This window comes from Argiope bruennichi, chromosome 10 (genome assembly GCF_947563725.1).
Source record: "Argiope bruennichi chromosome 10, qqArgBrue1.1, whole genome shotgun sequence".
In the NCBI taxonomy this organism is placed as follows: Eukaryota; Metazoa; Arthropoda; class Arachnida; order Araneae; family Araneidae; genus Argiope; species Argiope bruennichi.
Window position 1 is genome coordinate 4,779,280 of NC_079160.1, and position 22,214 is coordinate 4,801,493.

The following is a 22,214-nucleotide window of genomic DNA, read 5'->3' on the forward strand; positions in this document are numbered from 1 at the left end:
TGTGAACCATTTACTTTTTAAAACTCTTTTTAACATTTTCTCAAAAAAATCCTTTAAGTAATGACTTGAACCCGTACTTTTTTTCTATTTATCACAAGTTCAATGAACTGAAGTTTGAAATATCAAACTTCATTTCGTATTTAATATAAAATCATGTGGTGTAAAATGTTAAAATTGAGTCCCAAAGGCTTTATTCCGAACTGATTTAGATCCCTTTATTTACCTCCAAGCCCCTCCAAAAAATATTCATATCCAAAGTCATATTCTTCAGCCTGAGCTCGCGCCTTAAAATGCTAGTTTGTAATTGCCCCTTATGAAATCACCCCTCCCCCCCAAAAAAAAAGTAATCGTGATGTTGTAGAACATTCTTTTCGAATGCATCTGGATGTTCTGAACATGAGTGTTATTAAATTCCCGCAAATGTTTAAGGCAAAGTCGCACACCGTGGCCTTAAAGAAATTCAGGAATAAATACTAAAGACAGGAGGTACAATGATCTTCTTCTTAATTTTATACCGCCATCATTTACTCTGCACAAATGAAATGGAAAAACTTTTCTTTTTAATCATACGCTTTTCAAGAAATAAAAACTTGAAGGAAGCTCTCGAACTGAATTTTTCATTTTTATTTTAAAATGTCAAAAAAGTATTCAAAATCAATAAATCCCCTTCTTGAAGATCATGCAGTCTGAAAACTTATTTTTTAATCCTGGATAGAAGATCACGCGAAAAGAATGTGGAAGTCCTTCCTTCTCTTAATATTTTTTAAATAAACGATAGAGCTGTAAAGTTAGGAAATTCCCATTTTTTCGTTTACACAGATGTTTTCTTCTCTTATTTTCTATACGAAATGTGGTTATTTTTACAAATGCTGTTTCGATTTGATGTCTTTTAGTTTTGAAAAAACGAAATATTATCTTTTTTTTTAAACCTTTCTTCGATTTTATTGAATTTTACATGTGCCGGAGTTTTCAGATTTTATGCACTATTTGTGTTTCCGATGAAAATATCTCCGATCATTATTAATAAATCGGTAAAGGTTATAATAAAATTTATTATTTAAGGAATTAAAACTTGAAAAAAAATCGACTAAGAGAATTAAATCCTTTATAAGTACACCCATAATCTTGCGTTTTTAAAAAGACTTTCCCGTTAAATTTATTTTATGTTAGAAGAATGTTGGTATTAATCCATCTTCTAAAATATTCGATAAAAGTATATATTTTCAAAGTATATTTCAAGGAGAGTCTTATCCCCTGTCATTTTAAATATCCTTCTGGTCATTAAATAACGAAGTCTGCGCAGGTTGCTTTAAGGAGAATGTTCCCTTTTTATGACCATTTAACCAGCGAACCATTGTTCTCTCCCCAACACTTTCTGCCATACTCTATAATAAAGATGGGATCCCTCGGAACGCATTGCTTTGCTTTGGTGAACAATAGTTAATAGAAATTTTAAGCTTTTGCATGAGTATAGCATTTTTCATTGAATTTCTTGAGGAACATTTGACAAGATTTTGGGCGATGAATCCCTGGCACACGGTGAATGAAAATTGAATTTGTCTTTCAGTTCCAGTTCAGTTTCTTGTTTTATCCACCGATTGGCAAGAAAATTTGATATAGAACTACAATTGCAGTCAAAAATTCGTATACCAAATTTGATACATTGAAGTTATTCAGTTTTTATGCTATCGCGTTTACCTATTTCTGAAAATAAAGACCAGCAGAAGTTCAGCGTATTTTTATTATTTGGTTCAAGATTTCACAGATATCTACAATTTAAATATTAAATCTATGTGCCGAATTTTAACCAACTTGCTCGCTTTATATTGTAGATAACACGATAACTTTGAACGGTTTGACAAACAAACTCCTCTGGACGGATTTTGTTCAAAATTTGATTTAATTATGCAATTTGGTGAAAAGGCCGTATAACAAATTTCATCCGTCTAGATCGAAGCAGATTTCAGTTATCATTGTCGCAGATAGATAGGCATAATCAAAGAAATGTGTTTATCTAACTCAGAGTTCTAAAATGTAGAGATTCTTCAAAATATCGAGTTCGAATTTTTAGACGATTAGAATAATTTCTGCATACTTAATACACAAGAAAGAGATTTTTCTTTTAATTTATAGTTGATATTTATGAGATTTTATTCTTTTTTATAATTTAAATAAATATTAATCAACCGTATTGTTGCTCGCATATTAAGTAGTATGTAAGCGAGCATTGCACTCTCAACGAAGAGAAGTGAATCGTTTTTTGCTGAATTTATTTAGAGTATTGAAAGATTCATCAGATTGTGAATGAATTTTGTATTAATATGCAAATTCGTATACATTATACACGAACAATAATAAATAAAAAATCTTATCAATGTTGAAAACGTGCTATTACACAATATGTATGCATCAAATTTTGGAAGCTAGTTTCACCGCTTTCCACTGTTTCATTCTATACTTTCTAAATGAATCCAAATGCCAATATGTATTCCCAAATATTCTAAAATTTTAGTTGCTTTCTACAAACGATAATAAGGATTTTGATGTTAAAATCTCATTTGTAGTATTTATTCTTTCTGATTTATTTTCAAAGTAATGCAAGAAATTCAAAAGTAATCTCTACTTCCTTCTGACATTTAACTGTTGTTTTCGTGTCCATGGAAATTTAAAAAGTGAGGAAAGAAAGTCTCGGATATTTTCAAAGGCCCGGAGGACCACTGCAGCCAGCTTTGGTCCTTCAGGTGTAAATGATCTCCTGAAGTGGATCCATCAGCAGTAACCAGTCAACCTTTAAGATATCTGTGTTAATAGACGGGCACTCGAAGATGTGTTTCGGTGCGAGCTGAGTTTCCGGGCAGTTTTTGCAGTAAATATAGGTCCTTGTCCAATAAAGAAGTATCTGCATTCTCTTAAAGTGATTTGTTCTTAATCTAGCCAGTGTAGTTGTTAGATGGTTCCCTAGGTGGCTGATTTATATGTCTACATCTAGTCACAGTGTTTGCATCTGAATGCAAAATATTCAAGGTATTCGTAACATATTTCTCGCCAGTGGCTCGGATTGGAGCTCTTAACGCGTCGGCTACCCCGGACGAGATAACATTAACGCCATCACAAAATATTGAAGTATCCATAGCAAGAAGTTTGCCATTGCCTTAGAGAGGTTGAACTTCTACCTGTTGGTCCGCTGGAGGTATTTTATTTTCCTCCTATCATCCAATGGTAAACCACTGGAGAGGCATTCCCCTATCTACCACACACCCTGTAGGGATTACAAGCTCCACGAGGAGACATTTGACTATAATATATAAATACTTTAAAATTCATCTACAGAATTTTTTTAAAAATATTTTTAGTTTAAAAATAATCTTAAAGAATTTTGCTGAAACTTAAACTTTAGTGAAGTTATGTAAACGGATTAATTTTTAATCTAACGCGATATTATTTGCCTAAAAATTGAATAAATATTTATTTCGAACAGTTTAAGAAAAGTTTTTTTTATAGTTTTTAATTTATGATTTTGATCAAATTAATATAATAATAAACTTATTAATGCGATAAGCTCCGATGTTGCGATTTTAATTTAGGAAGATAAAGACTTTCTAGATAATAAATTAATTTTTAGCGAATGGAAATACAAAATCCTTTATGGACACAGAAAAATGAAAATTCAGACATTGTGAGCAGATATAACCACAGGTTGCGATATGTCAATGCAATATGTATATGCGCATAGAAGTAAAAGAATTCTTGAAAGGAGAGATTTCTTATGAGAGAGCAAAATAAAATTCATTCCCGATTAACTAACTTTGAGCAGCCATACGTTGAATTTTGTAGCTTTCGAAATATTTTAAGCTGTAAAAATATTTTCCATGCTTCGCATGTTCGGTGTTCGATGATTATTCATCACTTCAAGCTGGATTTCTTAAATTTTTCATTTTCTGTTTCCTAGAAATCTTGGCACTTTCGTTTCTTTTCATCTTGGAATAAATTGGGCAATCATATCGATATTCCGATTCCTTACGAAATGGAAGAACTTCTAATCCTTACTTCGGGGATCGACTTTCCCCGCGAGGAAAGTGAAACATGGACATACTGTGCATCCAAGAAAATGATTTTCTCTAAATTGTCTATTTTTGATCGGAAAGTGCAAATAGGGCGTTTCGTTCTGGGATTTAAGAAAAATATTATTTTTATCCAGCGCTCTTCACGAGTTTCATATTTATCTGTGCTACTGGCATGGATTTTAGAACCATATAGCAAACGTGAAATTCATCAATAATTTGTACGCAACTAAAATCCAAATCTTTCTATAGATTTTCTTCAAATTTGTGCTAATTTCTTTCTATTTCTCACAAACTCTATTTTGTGACGTTTATTTTACTATTTAAACTTTAATAATTAAAACTATGCTCTTAATACGTATAAGAGATTATTTTTGTCTTTTGTATTGCCATCCCTATAGAATAAAAATATTGAAAATATTTTTTTTTTGTCTCCAAGTTGCCAAATGTTTAATTACATTTTTCATCATTCTTAAAAATATATTAATAACTGATTTGTTTAGTTACCTTAATGCCCCGTTTCTTTAAAGCAACATTACGGCTATTTTAAGAATGACATCTTACTTTTGAGCCACGGTCAGATGACAACGACACCTGAACTGGCACATCCCTCTCCAAACCAGTGCAGCCTCGACTGAATAGGATGGTTTTGGAAAAAATTGATTAAGAATTGGAGAAAAGAGTGATGTTAAAGAGAGAGAGAGAGATAAGAGCCTGTTATGCTTCAAAAGAAGGCCGAATTTCTTCATATACAAATATGTTTATTCCATTAATTAAATTTTACAGAGGAACGCACAATACTTTTAAAACATACAGAACAGATGAGATGTAGTTTTAGATGCAGATATAGTTGCAGAATTTTAGTTGCTGATATTTAGAGGAGATTTGGCATTTTTCATTATGAAATTTAAGTAGGTAAAAATAATGATAATTCTAAAATGTATCCTAATTCTAAAAACTTCTTTAGAAAAGATGAAAACAAAAATTACCTTTATAAAGGTTTTTAATATTGTCAACATTTTATAATATTTATTCATCCTTTTGGATAAAATTGGATTTTTAAATTTTTTCACTGAAACTGAAACTTTTAACACCAGCTCAATCAATGTTAGAGTCAACTTTCTTTCATTTATGACATCATATGGCTGTTTCAATACGTGAGAGATAAAATGGGACCTTAAAAAAAGCAGTTGCTTACAAGAAGTGTAAATCTCCCTTATATCTGTTTTCAGCTTAATACATCATTTAAACGAATGTTAATTAAACAAAAAAATTTAAGCTATCGCAGAAAATTCCAAATTTCTCCAACCTAAAACACGTAAACGTATTTCGAAAAAAAAAAGGGATAATTACTTTCTTATCTCAAGAAATTACAATTCCCTTCAAGCTGTGAAATCTCGCGTAATTGATATTCATTCTGAATTTTCTTCTTTCCTGAGATGTATTGAAAGTTTTGGATGTCATTTGCCCCACACTCATTAGTAGTTTTAATTCATTACAGTAAGAATAAAAAGGAAACTACTCTGCAAAAATTTCTTTCTGCGTCTAATTACTAGTAGAGTATTTGTGGATAAAAAAAAGGAGATTGCTGAGAAAATACTTTTTATAAGTCATATTAAGCTCTTTTCTTTCTTCCACAAATTCGTGGAAATCTTTTGCAATTAAAGATAAACGAGCCGCATTCAATGGGTGTTAATGGCTAAAGTACATTTTCCTTAATTTGAATGTTGAAAAAATTTCCGGCATTTGTTTTATTCTTATGAATAAATGACTTATTTTTACGAACAAAATAGCTGAATGAGTAAAACAAGAGCTTTATGTTCAGCCATTCAGTAGGCTTTTTTTTGTATCAATACGAAAATTTTATGAATTGTAAAATTAATTGAAATATGAAAGAAAATGAAGGAGTCAAGACTTTTTTTTATCCATATTCTTTGAAACTATGATTTCTACTCACATTCATATTTTTCTGAGTATCATTTTTTGCATTATTTTTTTTTATTTTGACAGAAAATGTAAGCATTATCGAATATATTCGAAGCTATCACATTTATATTTCAAAAATAGAGTCCACATTAAATTATAATTGTTCAGCAATAACTGACATACCAACCAACAGTTAAACGGTGTTTTATATGCTTACTCTAAAAGATGAAAAAAAATCCCTTTTTATGTCCTTTTCACAAACTTGTACTGAGATTCATCACACAAACACGATTCCTGTCCCGAACTATTTGACACATATGCGATTCTTAATAATTGCTCGACTCTTAAGGAGAGACATGTGTTCGTTGCTGGTTGGTGGTGTACGAGTATTGGGGTATGTATTGGGGAACATGTATTGGGGAACTAATAACCAAACTTAACCTTCTTATTTCAATGAGTGCCTCTATGAAATTGTAAATAATGGAAAAAGAAAAAAAAATAGTTCATAATAAACTGTCATTCTAATGAGAAAGCAACAGAAACGAATGGAAAGTTACTGGAAAAAAACCTGGTATTAAACTAAATTAAAAACTGGTTACTGGTATTAAATGGCATTTCTCTTATTTATATTTCTTACTTTAGAGTATTTCAATTGTTATAATAAGTTTTCTGTCTGAGCTTTAGAATTCGTATATTTTACGTAGTTCGTAAAATAGATTCGTATAATAGTTATTCTCTCGTTCTAATTCAAAATAATTTTGTGAAGCAAAAATAAATGTATTTTTAACTATAAAACAAATATTAAATACTTCAAATATACTTAAATATTTCAGATAATTTTTAAATATACTATACTACGTAACTTAACGTATACTTGCGTATAAATGGATGGGAATGACGTATATCAAATTTAAATTAAAGTTATCAACCGCGATCCATTAAACTAAGAAATTTTTATATAAATAATATATTTTTAATTAACATACTTATATGGTATTATTGGCTGATTATATAGAATCCTTTGCCCTTTATATTCAATACGTCAAGTTTTAAAAAATGAAAATGGCTTCTTAAATGTGATACTGAATTATTTGTTTGAATTGAATGAATATTGATGTTGTATGATTGAAATGTTCTTGGATTTTTTTATTTTGAGAAAACATTTTATATTAAATATTTGAAAACATTTCTTTTTATTAAGAAAATCCGTGCTTTTCTCTGGTTATGTTTTTAAAATCTTATGTCTCCAAAAATTTAACCACTTCAGGTATGTTTGAAATGTAGTTCTACTAGCACGCGGTGCCACTTCCTCGTTCCTAGAGCCTAAATCGCTCCTGATCAGTTAGGAATGGATGCGAGTGGAAAGGGATGATAACAGGTTTCCTATCTCTATTTTTGTCGCATGCATTCAAAGGAATGATTCATCCTCTCAGCATTTTGTGATATCGCAATTCACAATCTACCCGTTTTATTTAAGCACACTCGGGCTCTTTACAACTGCCGATGACTTCTACCTATATTCTTGGTGCCTAGAGAGTGTGGTATTATATTTCTGATGAAATCTTCCCTCTATTGTTTTGCTTTTGAGATTCATGCACTCTACTTTCTGTATGGAAGTTGAAACTTTTACTTTCTAGTATACAAAGTATAGAGAAAGTGATTTAAGCGACACAAAATTTGAACCCGAGACATTGACGAACTCTTTACGTTTCAGACCTGTGTGAGCTCGAAAAACTCATTTTTAGTCTTATGTCTGTTGGTACACGGATTTACCATCTATATTGTATGTGTTTTCATAATTATCTCTTTTTTTTAAAATAATCGGTACAAATTCAGTAATTAAATTAATTCAAAATTCAGTCTCAAATTATTAAACACAATTGAAAGAACTTGATAGTTTAGAAGTGCGAAAATTGACCAATTAACATATGCTTTTCAAATTTAAATCTTCAAAGTATAAATAGTCGTTCCATGTTTATTTCATAGAACGCTATCAGACAATGAATATCGAAACTCCTCAAAGGCAAAATGCAAGTCATTTGGAGAATTCTTCCTGTTAAAAAGGATTATGGTATATGATTTTCGTATTCTAAATATCAACCTCATTAAGAAAAGAATAATCAAGAAAACAGCTGATTTCTTATGATGCGTGTATACATTTGTAGTCTTAATTGAAACAATAATGATAAAAAAATTTGCAAATGAAAAGAACACATTAGCCTTTGATATTTTCTTAAAACAATGCTGACCTGTATGTTTGAAAGTACCCAATTTGTAAAATATTTTTATAAAATGTGCTTTTTGAACGCACTTTTTTCATGTTCTTTAATGGGAATGAAATACGGCCAAGTGGAAAATTTTCCCATTGGTTTAAAATATTATACTAATCCTTCTTAATTTGAACGTAAAATGTTTTAATTTTTGAAACTTTTGGAAATGGTTCTAACCAAAGATACTCGCATTATTATTACATTTATTTATGCTCCACTTCTTTAAAGTATATATATACTTTACATTTTGATTGTAAATCTTTCCTGACAGAACATGTTTCATTACACTATTACTTCTGAAATGAAATCAGAAATGTAATCTAAGTTTAGCTATTTACAAATAGAAGTAATAAATTCTTCCTTTTTATTTTAATAAACATTTATTACAAAGTTTTGACTTTTCTAAACGTTAGATTGCGTTTTAAAGAAATACAGCAAATTTAGCTTAGCTGCCATTTGAAGTCTTTGAACTGAGGAAATTTAAAACGAAATATGTGGCGTGTGCTCTTTAAAATTTGTAAATGAACTCAACTTATCTCTGCTCTAAAAAACATCAGACGCTTTCCTAAAAAAGACTTCAAAGAATCTCCCTTAATGGTTTCCGTTTGCCAAACATTAGCGCACTGGAGAGAGAAATCTACTTTGAACACTCTGGGTAAAAATTCAGATTCTAGCTTTGCTGATTACTTGAAACGCAATCATTCATGGATTTGTAGTCTACATTTCTACATTATTTAAAATTTTATTTCTCTAATTTTTTTTCAATATAAAAAAAAACACAGTTTATTGCTTATAGAAATTTAGCAACAGATTTATAATCTTTTCCTATATCGAATGTACTTTCAGAAGTGTATTTGAAAATCTGAAAGAAAGTTTATTGAATAAGGCAGCAAAGTTTAAGTATAAATAAGATATGCATTTAAAAGAAATAAAATAAAAGCAAATTTTAATTGCGAGAAAAACTTTTGCACATCATTTTTTTGCATTCTGAATTCCTGTAAAGTTCAAAGAATCAGAAAACATAAATTTAGTTAGTAATTACTTAGCTTGCACTTTTTAAATTCTTCCTTTGAGTTTGATTGAAAATATACGGATGGGTTGCTTTGTCTTTGGAGATGTATAAGTATAAATTTGGAATTCCGAATGATTTTTTATATGATGAGTATGTTTCGAAATTAATAAGAAATGAGTATACAAATACATGAAGAATAATCTGATGAATATACTTGAAATTCGTAACGCAACAATAAATATTTTCTTAAAACGTTATTCTAGAATTTTTCCTCTCAGTATAAAGTAAAATATAAAAAAAAGGTTATAAGTAACGAAAATAAAAACTGATTGTTTTGAATTACAAAAGAGTACCAAGAATTATTCATCGTTTTATTTATGTCACAGGACGAATTTAATTGGAAATATGAGAAATATTGTTTTACGATCTAAAAACAGAATTTGTTCTTCAGTTTCCTTCTTTATTAGTGAAAATCCTTCTAAAAAATAAAATTTGGACCATTTGACATGCATTATTGTATATGTAAAATATGCACTATTTAGTTTTATTAGTACTTATAATTAGTTCACTAGTCTTCTTACATTGAATATGTGAACTAATATATAACTAAATAAATAATTTATGATTTTACGTATCAGAATCAATGCAAATGCTGTTGCTAAACTGTAAAGAAAGGACAAACACATTATAAATTTTCTTCATTTCTGACATTTTTTACTTAGAGAAAATTCTTATTCATGCTTATTGGTTTGGAATAGTCTCTTGGTTAAAATTAAATATAAAATATAGAATTCCCACTTATAATTAAATCTCTATAATCCGGTTACAGCACTAGTCCGGCATTTTCAGAAGTTACAGAAGAGAAATCCTTTGAAAGAACAGAACAGCCTTCCCCCTCCCTTCCTTGAAGTAAGGGAGGGGGAAGGCTGTTCTGTGATTTGTGGTTCAACTGTCCATCAACTTTACCACATCTGTCCGAATTTTAATTGAAGGCATTAGATGATTTATGATCTCTAAGCCTTCTTCATTTCGCATGGTGCGAAAAATCAAAAAGTAATGCACCGAGTACAACCTCTTATAGTTAAACATAATAACTTTCTAAAAACTGCTATTAATATTGCTAGTGAAAAATCCCTGAGAAAAAATTGACGTATGCTCGTACACTGTACGCATGTCAATTTGTTGTATTTATAATAAAAAAATGAATTAAATTAAAAATTTATATAAGTTACTGTTCGATATAAAATTAATACAAAAAAACCTATAAACATGTCAAGAATTCGATGAAGTTGTAGTTTAACACATTCGCTGTTAAACACGCCTTATAATTCGGACTTGCTCATGATGTCTTCGCCGTAGTAAAAAAAGGTTGTTGAATTAGATTATAGCTTTGAATTAGAGGCCCGAGTGAAATAGAATCAGCGGCTGCCTAACTGTTAATCTAAAACCGAATAGAAATGATCTACTGATTGCCTAATAAAAAAAAGCAAAGTAGTAAAAAAATGCTAAGGCATAAATTAATATATATATTCAATTTCACTTTACCTATCATTCACAAATACTTCATTTTTATACATAATCTAACGACTCCAACGTGAGAATATAAGTTTTCTGACGCAAATAAAGACGTAATCTTTTTCAAAAAAAGACGCGTAATCTTTTTCATTCTTTTCAATTCATAAACGCATTTCAACTAAGATGGTATAAGAACTGTTGGATCAAAACAAAACTTTTGTCTTCACTTATATCTGTGACTCAAATAAACGAATTCTCTAAAATCAACATGAGAAAAATATTTTGATTACACTGTTGCACAATATTACTTCAGTTATTTTATCAGCTTAACATCTATTGATTTTACAAAATATTTTCATAAAGTATAAATTTATTTTTAGGTGATTAGAGATATAATATAGTTTTTAACTTTTATTTGCTAAGCACGAAGATATAAATTCATTTATGCATAAAGTTTGAAGTATGTTTCTCGAACAGTTTCCTTAAATATTAACTACATTTCTTTACTTTGTTTCTTACACATTACTGGAAAATTAATTTAAAACAATCAGAAATAAAATGTTTACACTTTCTTTCTTACGTATAATACTTCATTGATTTAAGTTAATGCGTTTGAGTTAATGTGTTTACAGAGGCGTGTGGCAATACAGACTGACGTTCAACTCTTAGATGAATTTCATTCACAATTTAAAAAGTACCTACATTTTTGAACCTTTGTACTAAATTTTATCAGCCCAGCACTCTCCACTTTGTAGATACCGAGTTCACTTGTACTTGAACAGACAAACCGATTTCTTGTGAAAGAAATTTTGTTCAAAATTTGATAGAAATCTATAATTCCATATACTGAATTTTAGCAGTGTAGTTCAAAGCGTTTTTGAATGAGCGTGTTCACTGATAAACGGACATAACGGCCGCGGTGGCCTGTTAGTAAGGTCTCGGCTCGGAGCCGGAGGGTTTCAGGTTCGAGACCCTATTCCACCGAAGAACCGTCGTGTAAGGGGGTCTGTTGCACGTTAAAACCGTCATGACCAAACGTCCTCCCGCTGGTGTGGTGTGGAGAGGGGGGTGCCAACTCAGGTGTCGTCCTCGTCATCTGACCGCGGTTCAAAATGACGAGGTCCGTCCCAAAATAGCCCTTGTGTTGCTTCAAACGGGACGTTAATGTAACTAAACTAATAATGCCGAAAATGTGTTTCGCAATTCATTAGATCTTGAACTTGGTTGATTTCGAAATTTTAGGACGATAATGCTTCGTTTGTGAGCAAATAAAAAGACAGTATCATAAATGTATCTATATTCAGATATGGTGGGAAAATAGAAAATTCAAAAAAGAATTATTATTGGTTAAGTTTGATCACTGCTGATAAATACTGATTTATGAACAACTCTGTGAAGCCCCACTCAGCCATATGCTTCGATATATGCGTTGGATTTTTAAAGTGATCATCTGATTAACCACTACATCAGGCTTTATTTACATACTTAAAAAAGAAATGCCTACTCAAATTCATACGAACGCATGAGGGCCCGAAATTTTAATGAATATTTGTTTTGCCGTTAACAGTTTTACAATTCTAAGACTGAAAGGAATAAGTATAAAACAAAGTAGACAAAATTATATTTAACATTAAAAGTAATAAACTTAAGTATACTTAACATTAAGAATTTCGAAACATTAGGCAGAGAGTCTGAGTATTAATATTTTTAACTTCTTTCGGAAACTTAAATATTTGGATATTTATTCGCAAATAACAGGATCATTTCATTTCTTCGAGAATTAAGAAATTACAATGCATAATTTTTTTTGATAATTTAATTTGCAATTTCCTAAAAATCAGAATATATAATTTATTATAGAAACTTTTCTAGTATTGAAACTGAACATTCATATAAAAGCAATTTGGAATTAGAATGCTTTAATTTTTATTTGTAGATTCTTCACAGAATTGCAATAGCCTTAATTTTTAACTTTCTCCTAAAATGGGTTCAACTGTTTTGAAAAGAAAATCCTACAGTTGAGCGCTGAATCAGTGCCTTTCCTGTGGTATGGAAATCTTTTTCTTAAAGACTTAGCGTTAACTCATTTTTATTAGGAACATCGAACAACGGATTTGTATTGAGGAGTAATTGTTGAATAGATGAAATGCGATGCATTTACTCAAATGATGGCTTTTGGCATGAGATGACAGAAACTTGACTGTAGAGAAATAAGGCTAATAATGGCAATAATACTCGCAATATACAATATTCCTTCAAAATTCAAGTTTTTTTTTTAAATATTTATTTTAATCTATCTTATATATGTTTGGTGATGGTTTCAATTTTTAAAATATTTAAATTTTTGCCAAGATTTTAGAAAATTTCGTTCTTTTTAATTCTTTTTTCATTAGAATTATTTTAAGTACAAATAAATTCTATTAAGTTGAAATGAACTCGGTAGCAATTAATCTGCTGAAAAAAAGAGAAAAGTAGATAAATTACTGTCATTTTCCATATTATTTCCAGACTTAAAGCATTTTGCGAATATTTATTTGAAAGTGAGGAGAATTTAAAAAAATACCAGGCGACATTAATAACATGTGATTTTCAAACTTATACCACAGTTAACACAATTTTAGTTTGAAATAACGACGCCTATGTATTATTCTAAGATATCATGTTTTATTTATAACATTAAATAAAAAAAATTAAATATTTTTAATATAATAAAAGTTACTTAAAAATAATAATCAAAAGTTAAAGAACTTCAAACATTGGATAAAAAATTACGAGCAACAAAGTAAGCAAATAAATTGAAAATCTATATTTTTGTGAAAAACTCTGTCACTATAAGACACTCATTTCTATTTTCAAAAATCTTTATTCAAAAAGTTCAAAATACCAACTAATTATCTTCACAGTACAAAGACGCTCGTTGGTTGTCACTCAAGATTCTAAACTTGACGTGTCATCTTCGCCATTATCACGCACGTCTGCTTAGGCATATAAACTGGAAGTTTTATGAATCGGGAGAAAGGACACTTAAAGAGAGAGTATTTAAACGGTTGATGGTGGAAACGGTGATGCGATATTATTCGCTTATTTTAAGAGATAGATTCGTAGATAAAGTATCAAACACAACAACAGGTTAGATTTAATTAAATTATTTACAATGTATCATTTTGTCTAGGAAGCATCCGTTAATGATGCATTCAGTTTAATCTAAGGAACAGTTTCATTGCATCGAGTAGCCTAACAATTCAGAGTTAAACAGTTATTTCTATACATATTGGTGTCAACACAGTGTGCTGAAAAGTTCTCCGACATTTTTTGATGCAGTTTAGAGAAAAATAGCGGGAATTGTCTCCCAACAACTTTCTCGCATACTTTTGATTTTTTGGCAATTCATTCGTGACACGCTTCCAATAACATCGGAAAATCGAATGTGTGTTTTAAACACGTTTCTCAGAACCGATTGAAATAAAAATGTGCGGCAGAATTATATTTGTAATCACAAAATTGCATACCAATTTTGATATATTTAAGTCTGTGCCTTTTTGAATTTTCGCCTTTACATATTTCTTACAGACGTTCAGTCCCCTTGTTGGATTCGACTCAACATTTGATAGATGCTTACTCTATAGATTAAATCTGTTTGCCGAATTTTATCATCTAGCTCTCTTCGTTTTGTAGTTATTGTGCTTACTTATATTCGAACCACCGGACAAACAGACTTCCTCTGAACGGATATTTCTCAGCATTTCCCATAAATCTATAAATTTGGTTTTAAAATCGTATATCAGATTTCTTGCGGCTAGCACAAAATGGCAGGCTTTGTTACGGGCAGACAGACAGGCATAACGATAAAAATGTGTTCTTCGAAATGAGGAATGTTTAAAACACAGAGATTCGTCAGTATCGAGTCAGAAGTTTTGGAAGATTGCAGTACTTTCTCGGTTCTTCGTATGCAAGAAAGTAAAAACATTTCTAAGGACATTCAGACTCGTAGATAAATTACCTTTCTTCTGAAGTTCTTTATTTTATTTTAGGATATTTATAGTCATGAAATTGTATAAAGGTAGTTTAATTTCTATATTTGTTATGAATGAACGAAAAGGATGCATCTAACCTCCAAATCTGTTTTTGGCATACTGTATTATTTCTTTGGCTTGCTCTCATGTGCATTGGCATTTATAATGTTAATGCACAGGACTCCATCTTATATTAACCATTTTTCAAATTCATTTGATTTTCTAGTATATAAAATATTTGATTTCACCGTTTTCCAATGAAAGCAAAATATTGAAAATATAATAAAAGGTATTCTTTAATTGTGGGAAAAAAATATTTCTTAAAAAATAATGGTTTTGCTTTACTGAATATGATGTTTCATATAAAAGGAAGCACATTATTGGAATAGCTTTTCATTATATTTAACAGACATTTTGATGTACTTTTTTAGCTCACTGTTTGAATATAGAACTTGAGAAATTTTAGCACAAGAGGTATTTCCGAAATTCATAAAATCTCTCTAAAAAATACGGTGATGGGCTTCAGAGTAAAGGTTGAGGGAAATTGCAAGGTAGTTAGCATGGATCGAAATAGCATTATAGTGGCATTTTCCTCCCTTGATAGCAAATGATATTCCTATTTTTAATCATAATGATGGAAGGTAAAAATACAAAATAACAAAAAGTTTCGGATTTTTTCTTTTTCTTTTGCAAACTTTGTAACTTTTCAAAAGGTGGGGATAATAGGAAATCGATACGAAGCCTCACGAAAGAAATGTATTTATCAATTAGCATTAACATAAGAATCCTCTATTTGAGTAGAATGCTTATAACATGGTTTATAGTTTTTATTAATCTATATCTATACTTATAATAAAGCTCAATGTGTGTGTGTGTGTGTGTGTGTGTGTGTTGGCGCTCTACAGGCCAGGCCGTTTGACATACAGCTACCAAATTTGGTACATGTATACCTTGGAGGTTGGGAATGTGCACCTGGGGTTTCTTTTTTCAAAATTTTAAATAGAATTTTAATTATTAATTAAAAACTAACTTTCCCGCCAAATAAATCTTCCATTTTCCCCACCGCCAACTTTTCCGCCAAAAAAATCTTCCATTATCCCCAGCGCCAAACGAGAAAGGCTTCAGTTTTTTTTTTCTCCCAACAGTAATGAGGCTAGGGTTAAAATTTTTCGGCGGATTATTTCAATCGGTTCTGTTTATTTCCTTAATGTTTGATGCATTTAAAATTAAACATTGTTAATTAATCCATGTTTCAGATTCATTCTGAAGTACTTTTGAATTAAAATAAAACAGAATAAAGGAAATTAAAAATTTCTAATCCGCATAGCGTTACCCCAACTGGCGTAGAAAAAAAATCACGTATTTGCGTTACGTAACCGGCGAAGAAAATTCACGCATGCGCATTCTGTTCTGATTGTTGCCATGACAACGTTATCAATGAATGATTTAAATTATTTTTGGGTTAGTTGCATGCTTTTGTAAGTAAATTGTATTTATGTTAGTTATATATTTTTTGTATATGCTTATAGTTTTAAGTACATCGTTTTTTAAGTAGTTTTTTTTAAACCTGTTTTCAACCGTTTATTTTAAACGATTCGTTTTATTTTCTTAGTGTTTGATGCATTTAAATTTAAACATTGTTAATTAATCGATCTGCTCATAATGAATCTAAGAAAATTTTGTTGACCAACTCTTGAGATATTACATAAATTTAAAAAGATATTCTTTAGTGCCCATAAAGTTTAAACGCTGAGTGACTCTATTTTCAGTAATCAGATTATAAAAAAATGCTTTGTTTCAGTAAAAAATATTATTATATTAATTGAAGATAAATTCTTTCCACTTTAATTTAAAGCATAAATTCTACGGGTGCTAACAGAAAATGAGAGAGATACATATTACGTTATGACTGAAGGCCTTTATAATATTATGAATGAATTATATGATAATCAAAATTTGAAGTTTTAAAATATTTTGATGAAGAAGTTATTAAAGTAGAAATTGCATAAAATATTTAATTATTAAAATTTTAACGAACATTAAGATTGGCGAACCGGCTGGTCGCCAAAGGCGGCTAGTAATAATATAAGCCCAAAGTAAGATATAATTTGTATACTTTTATTGAATTCGACGTGTTTCTTATCTCCTTGTTAACATGAGAGGTTTTTATTGATTATTGATCTCTCCTTCTTCGCTAGAATTTTGAAATTATGAACAGTTATGGGCTCTCAGAGAATTTATGCTTTTTTAATATTTTAGAAAATAAATTATAATTTATTTGATAAAATTTTAAATAAATGCTTTTAATACACCCTGTAATTTGAGAAAAATTGATTTTTAAAATAGTAAAGTAAAACTCGTTTCAATGCGGTTATGAAACTGTGTTTTTTAAATTTCTTTTTGTAAATCTTATATTTACTTGATTTGTTTCGGAAACGTTTTGCGCGTTGCTCAGCGATTCGTTTATCACATTCTATTATAGAAGCAACGTATCTAGATAAACATGAACTAAAATATATATGTCATGTAAGTCGTTATAGATGACTCGTTAATTATTGTTGATTAATGGAGTATTCGTTTGTATTATTCTATTAACATTTAAAAATTTAGGGTGTTTTTTTTTTTCGTTATACAAAAGCGATTTATTTTTATTTCTATTAAAAATAAAGAAGAATGCACGTTTCTGTTTTTTGTCTACATTTTGGCGTTCTGTAGTGAGACTGGATAGTTTACAGATAACAAATTTAGTTTGAGTAAACGTTTGCGAGTGAAAGTGGGCTGAAGGCTTCTATATAAAAATTATATCTTGCATATTCTTTATATGTTTCTGTGATGTTTAAAAATTGCAAATTATAACCAGAAGTAGTGAAACAAACTTTCAAAATTATCCAATTTTTCTGCTCAGGAATTAATTTAATATACCAGAGAAGACCCTCTTAGTATGAAATTATCGCTGATTTCAGTGATTTGTTAATCATTTTTCCCTTCTGAATGAATGCGAATACCTTCGAAAAATAAATTAAGCAGATGACCTAGTTCTGTTATTCCATTCTCCAATCTTTTGCCCACATAAATAAGAGAAATCGAATTAAATGTATAGTAACCCTGCAAATACGGCTTGATTATAGCACTAGAAGGTCTAAAACCCAGAAGTATCAGTTTCGCATATGTATTAAAACATATATTAGCGGAAATGATCTCCCTAAAACTTTCTGGCATACTCTGTAATAGAAGCGAACTTGTGTTTTAAATGCATTTTTTCCTGACTGATTGGAGCCCAAATTCGACGCAGAACTATTAATGCAGGCACAAAATCACATATCAAATTTGATATATTTAAGTCTTTAAAGTTTTCGAGTTATTGTGTTTACTGGCTTGTGACTGCACAGACTGATAATCATTCAACCACTTACTTGATTTGTCTGGGGGTCTGAGATGGTAAATCTGAGGCAAAATTTTGTGTGCATCGCATTTTATTCAGAAGGCTTCTCTTTGTAATTATGTTTGTCCGGCTGTTCGAAAATAAGTTAACACAATATTTTCTTTCAACAGAATTTGCTCAAAATTTGATAGAAATCTATAAATTTGGTGTAAAGATCACAAACCAATTTTCATCCGTCTAACTCAAAACATTTTTGAATTATCTTTGTCATAAGCTGGCAGGCAGGTAGGCAGACAGACGGACAGACAAACAAACATCTTCTATAAATCTATTTCTAGGGTGGTCTTTTTAAGGTGGAAAGATTCTTGAGCTCCAATTTTTTGAAGATTACAAGATTTTTTTTCCGTACTTCGCATGTGAGAAAACCAAATGCATACCTCAAGAAAATAAATACCTTGAAAGAATTGTATACAGAGGCGCTAATGGTAAAAATACTTTGTTAAAAATATTCTAATAATCTTTAAATTTTTTAATGTTATTATGCGTCATTTGATAGGAAAAAAATAACGAAGAGAACACGCATATTTCTTAATTAGAATAGTGACAAAACTATTCCTCAAAGTAACATATATTTAATAATTAGCTATTCGTAATAATAATAATAATAATAAAAACATTTTGTCGTTAGGAAATAACTTAGCAAAACCTTATGTTATTTCTTTCAAAACAATCATGTATTGATTAAAAGCTTCGTTCTCAGAGAATTTGAGAATTGTTTTTCATAATTAAAACAAACATAATTTATCAAAGAAAGGAACAAAGGTTAATTCTATCATAAATTATGAGAAGAAAGTAATTTTCCGAGTTTTTATAGTCTTACATCATTTATTAAATAAACCAACAATTGCAATCTGTAAAACAAGCGTAAAAATTGAAAAGATAATGTTCTTAGTAAAAAATGATTCTTATTAAAACTAAAATTAAAAATAAATGTTAGTCAAAATGAAGACTTGAGAACTTTCAGTGTAAAATAATGTTCCATTGGTGTTTTTTAAAATGAGTCGCAGATAAATCGTTCTTTTGTTTAGCTGTTTAAAATTGTTAATTCCTTCCTTTTTTAATATATAAAAAAGAATTTACATTGAAATCATTTCAATTGTATATTTATCCTTTTAATTGTATATTTGTACTAATACCATAATAAAAAGTATTTGAATGAAACTACTCCCCTGGAATTTTTTATTTCTTACTTTTGTCAATTGTAATTTATAAACATAAAACTAAGTACATTAGTTAGTATTATTTAACATATTGGGGATGAACTCAAGGGAGTCCTCGATTTCGTCTGTTCTCATATTTTCAGGTAGAAATGACTAATATTTACGCCATTGAATATTAGTGCATGAAAGAAATACCAGATTCTCCGAAAACATTTGGTCACACTGCATGAATGCAACGACGCAAATGGCAACATGGCCGCTAAGAATTTTATAAAATAGATCCCATTAGGAGGGTATCTTGCGTAGATTCTTATGCATCCCGTCATCGACGAAGGAGCCATTAACCAGCCAAAAAGTCCTCATTATACCATCAAAGAGAGCCAAAAATGTGCTTATTTATATGGCAGCATCTTATCTCCGCAAGCAAGGCGAATCCCATTGGCAAGTGGGGCAAGGCCATAAGAGATTAAAAAAATGCAATGGCCCTAATCATTTATTAAAAATGACTAATAAGCACCACTTTACTGTGCTTATATAAATAGTCATGAAATCTCAAACAAAAGAAGCTTCATACGAAAACTTCCTTTTAAAAACAATTTCTTTAAAGGATGTAAAATCGAATATGTCATTTCTGATGGATGTAAATGTGATGGATTACTGCATTTAATGACGACTTATTAATTTCAAATGATACTAAGATTCAATATTTGGACTTTAGAATCGGGTGTTACTTTTAAATTATTAATTGCACGGTAAATATGAAAATGCTATGCTGCGTTTATAATTAGACAACTTTTCGAAACAAATTATTTCTGTTGTCTTTTTTAAATTATATGTTTTATGCAGTTTTATATTTCATATAAATAAAATATCTGACCGTATAACCATTAAATCTATGTCTGTCTTCACTCGAACATCCAAAGTTTCTCAATTTTGTTAGAGAAAAATGTGAGCTTGGGTCTTCTCTTTATATTCACCATTCTGCATTATGAAATAAAAAAAAGTCTGTTGGGACTCGAAAAGTTTGCAAAAGTTCATTTGCCCCGGATGCATCAATCATTTAGAGGAGAGTAAATATTTTTCGCCTAGCGTATTTCCCCCTTTAAATTTCCCATGCCTTAAATCAAGCTTCAGAATTGCACGATGGCTGTACAGTTGGAGTTGCCTATTTTTTGCCCACGAAATAAGCGATTTGATTCCCATAAAAATATAGTTTTCTATAATAATTATATCGTAAAAACAAAGAAATTCTTAAACTCAGATTTATCTTCTCTTTAAAACGATGTCCATTGATATAATTTAGCGATTCATCTAATGTATGTAGACTTTGAAATGAAACGTCTTATGTAGCCGCATTTTATAAATAAATAAAACAATTGTCAAGAAGATTATCTTGGGGGGGGGAGCCTTTACCGCCATCAAAATGGAAAAATTCTTTAGAAAGAATCCTGCTTAATGCAACAGAAGTTGAAAAATCCGTTAAAATATTAAAAATTCGAAAGGGAAAAGAAAATCAGTTTACTTGTAGCAGCAACATTAAGTATTTTCACAATAACTAAAAACTAAATTATGTTATTAGACAATAAAAAGATTTTACTTTATTCATATTAACTTTCTGCTTTGAAACAGAAATTGGAATTAGTTTACACCGGACCTGGTCATTTTGAATTGTGGTCATGTGGCGAGGACGACGCATTTAACCTTTCACGGCTAATATAACATAAATAACTTGAACATATTTCAACATTAGGTTTCAATCAGAAAATTTTGTACTCCTGGTTTTACCACCAGACCGCCTGGGTCATAAAGTTGAATATTATGGTAATCCAAGATCATTTGGAAGAAAAAGTGGAACATACAAAGATAGTTAAAAATTCGAAATGGAAAACGGGGTCAGTATCATATAGAAAATATTACAGGAGTACGAAATGATAAAATGTATTTCATGCAATACATTTCGTCAATGACTGCTTTTTCCAAGTCAAATGATACTTTGTTTTCTATTTCAATTTTTTAATCTATTTTCCCCTTCATTTTACACAAGTTATTTTTTCAATCTTTTCTTAAAATTAATATTTATTAATATTTTAATTAATTTAAGATGGACTATGCAATGTATTGGCTAAATAGTAACAACCAAACAGTTTATAAAATAATTGTTGTGAAGGTATTCATAGGACTTTCTGCATTGATTTAGTACTATTTCGCGTTTACTTCTTCAAAACACACCACTTGGAATTTTTCAACTACTTAGTGTCTTGGATACTTATATTTTTACTTTCTAGCATAAGAATACGGAGAAAGTACTGTAATCGTCAAAAGCTTCGAACGCGAGGTTTTGAGAAGTGTTCATGCTTTAGACCTTTCTGAGTTAAAAAAAAAAAAAAAAAAGCATTTCTGGAATTACATTTGTCTGTATGTGACAAAGATAATTCAAATACATTTTGAGCTATATTGATGAAATTCGGCATACGGTCTTTAAACAAATTTGTAGATTTCTATCAAAGTCTATTCAGTGGAAGTTTCATTGTCCGGCTATTCGATTAAAGTTAGCACCGGAGGGTTTCAGACTCGAGATCCGATTTCACCGAAGAACCGCCGTGTAAGCGGATCTGGTGCATGTTAAATCCAAACGTCTTCCCGCTAGTGTGGTGCCAGCTCAGATGTCGTCCTCGTCAACTGACGCTGTTCAAAATGACGAGGCCCGTAACAAAATACCCCTTGTGTTGCTTTAAAACGGGACGTCAATGTAAGTAAACCAAAAACTAGTAGCTAGAAACTTTCATCTATCTTATGATATAAATAATAATTATTT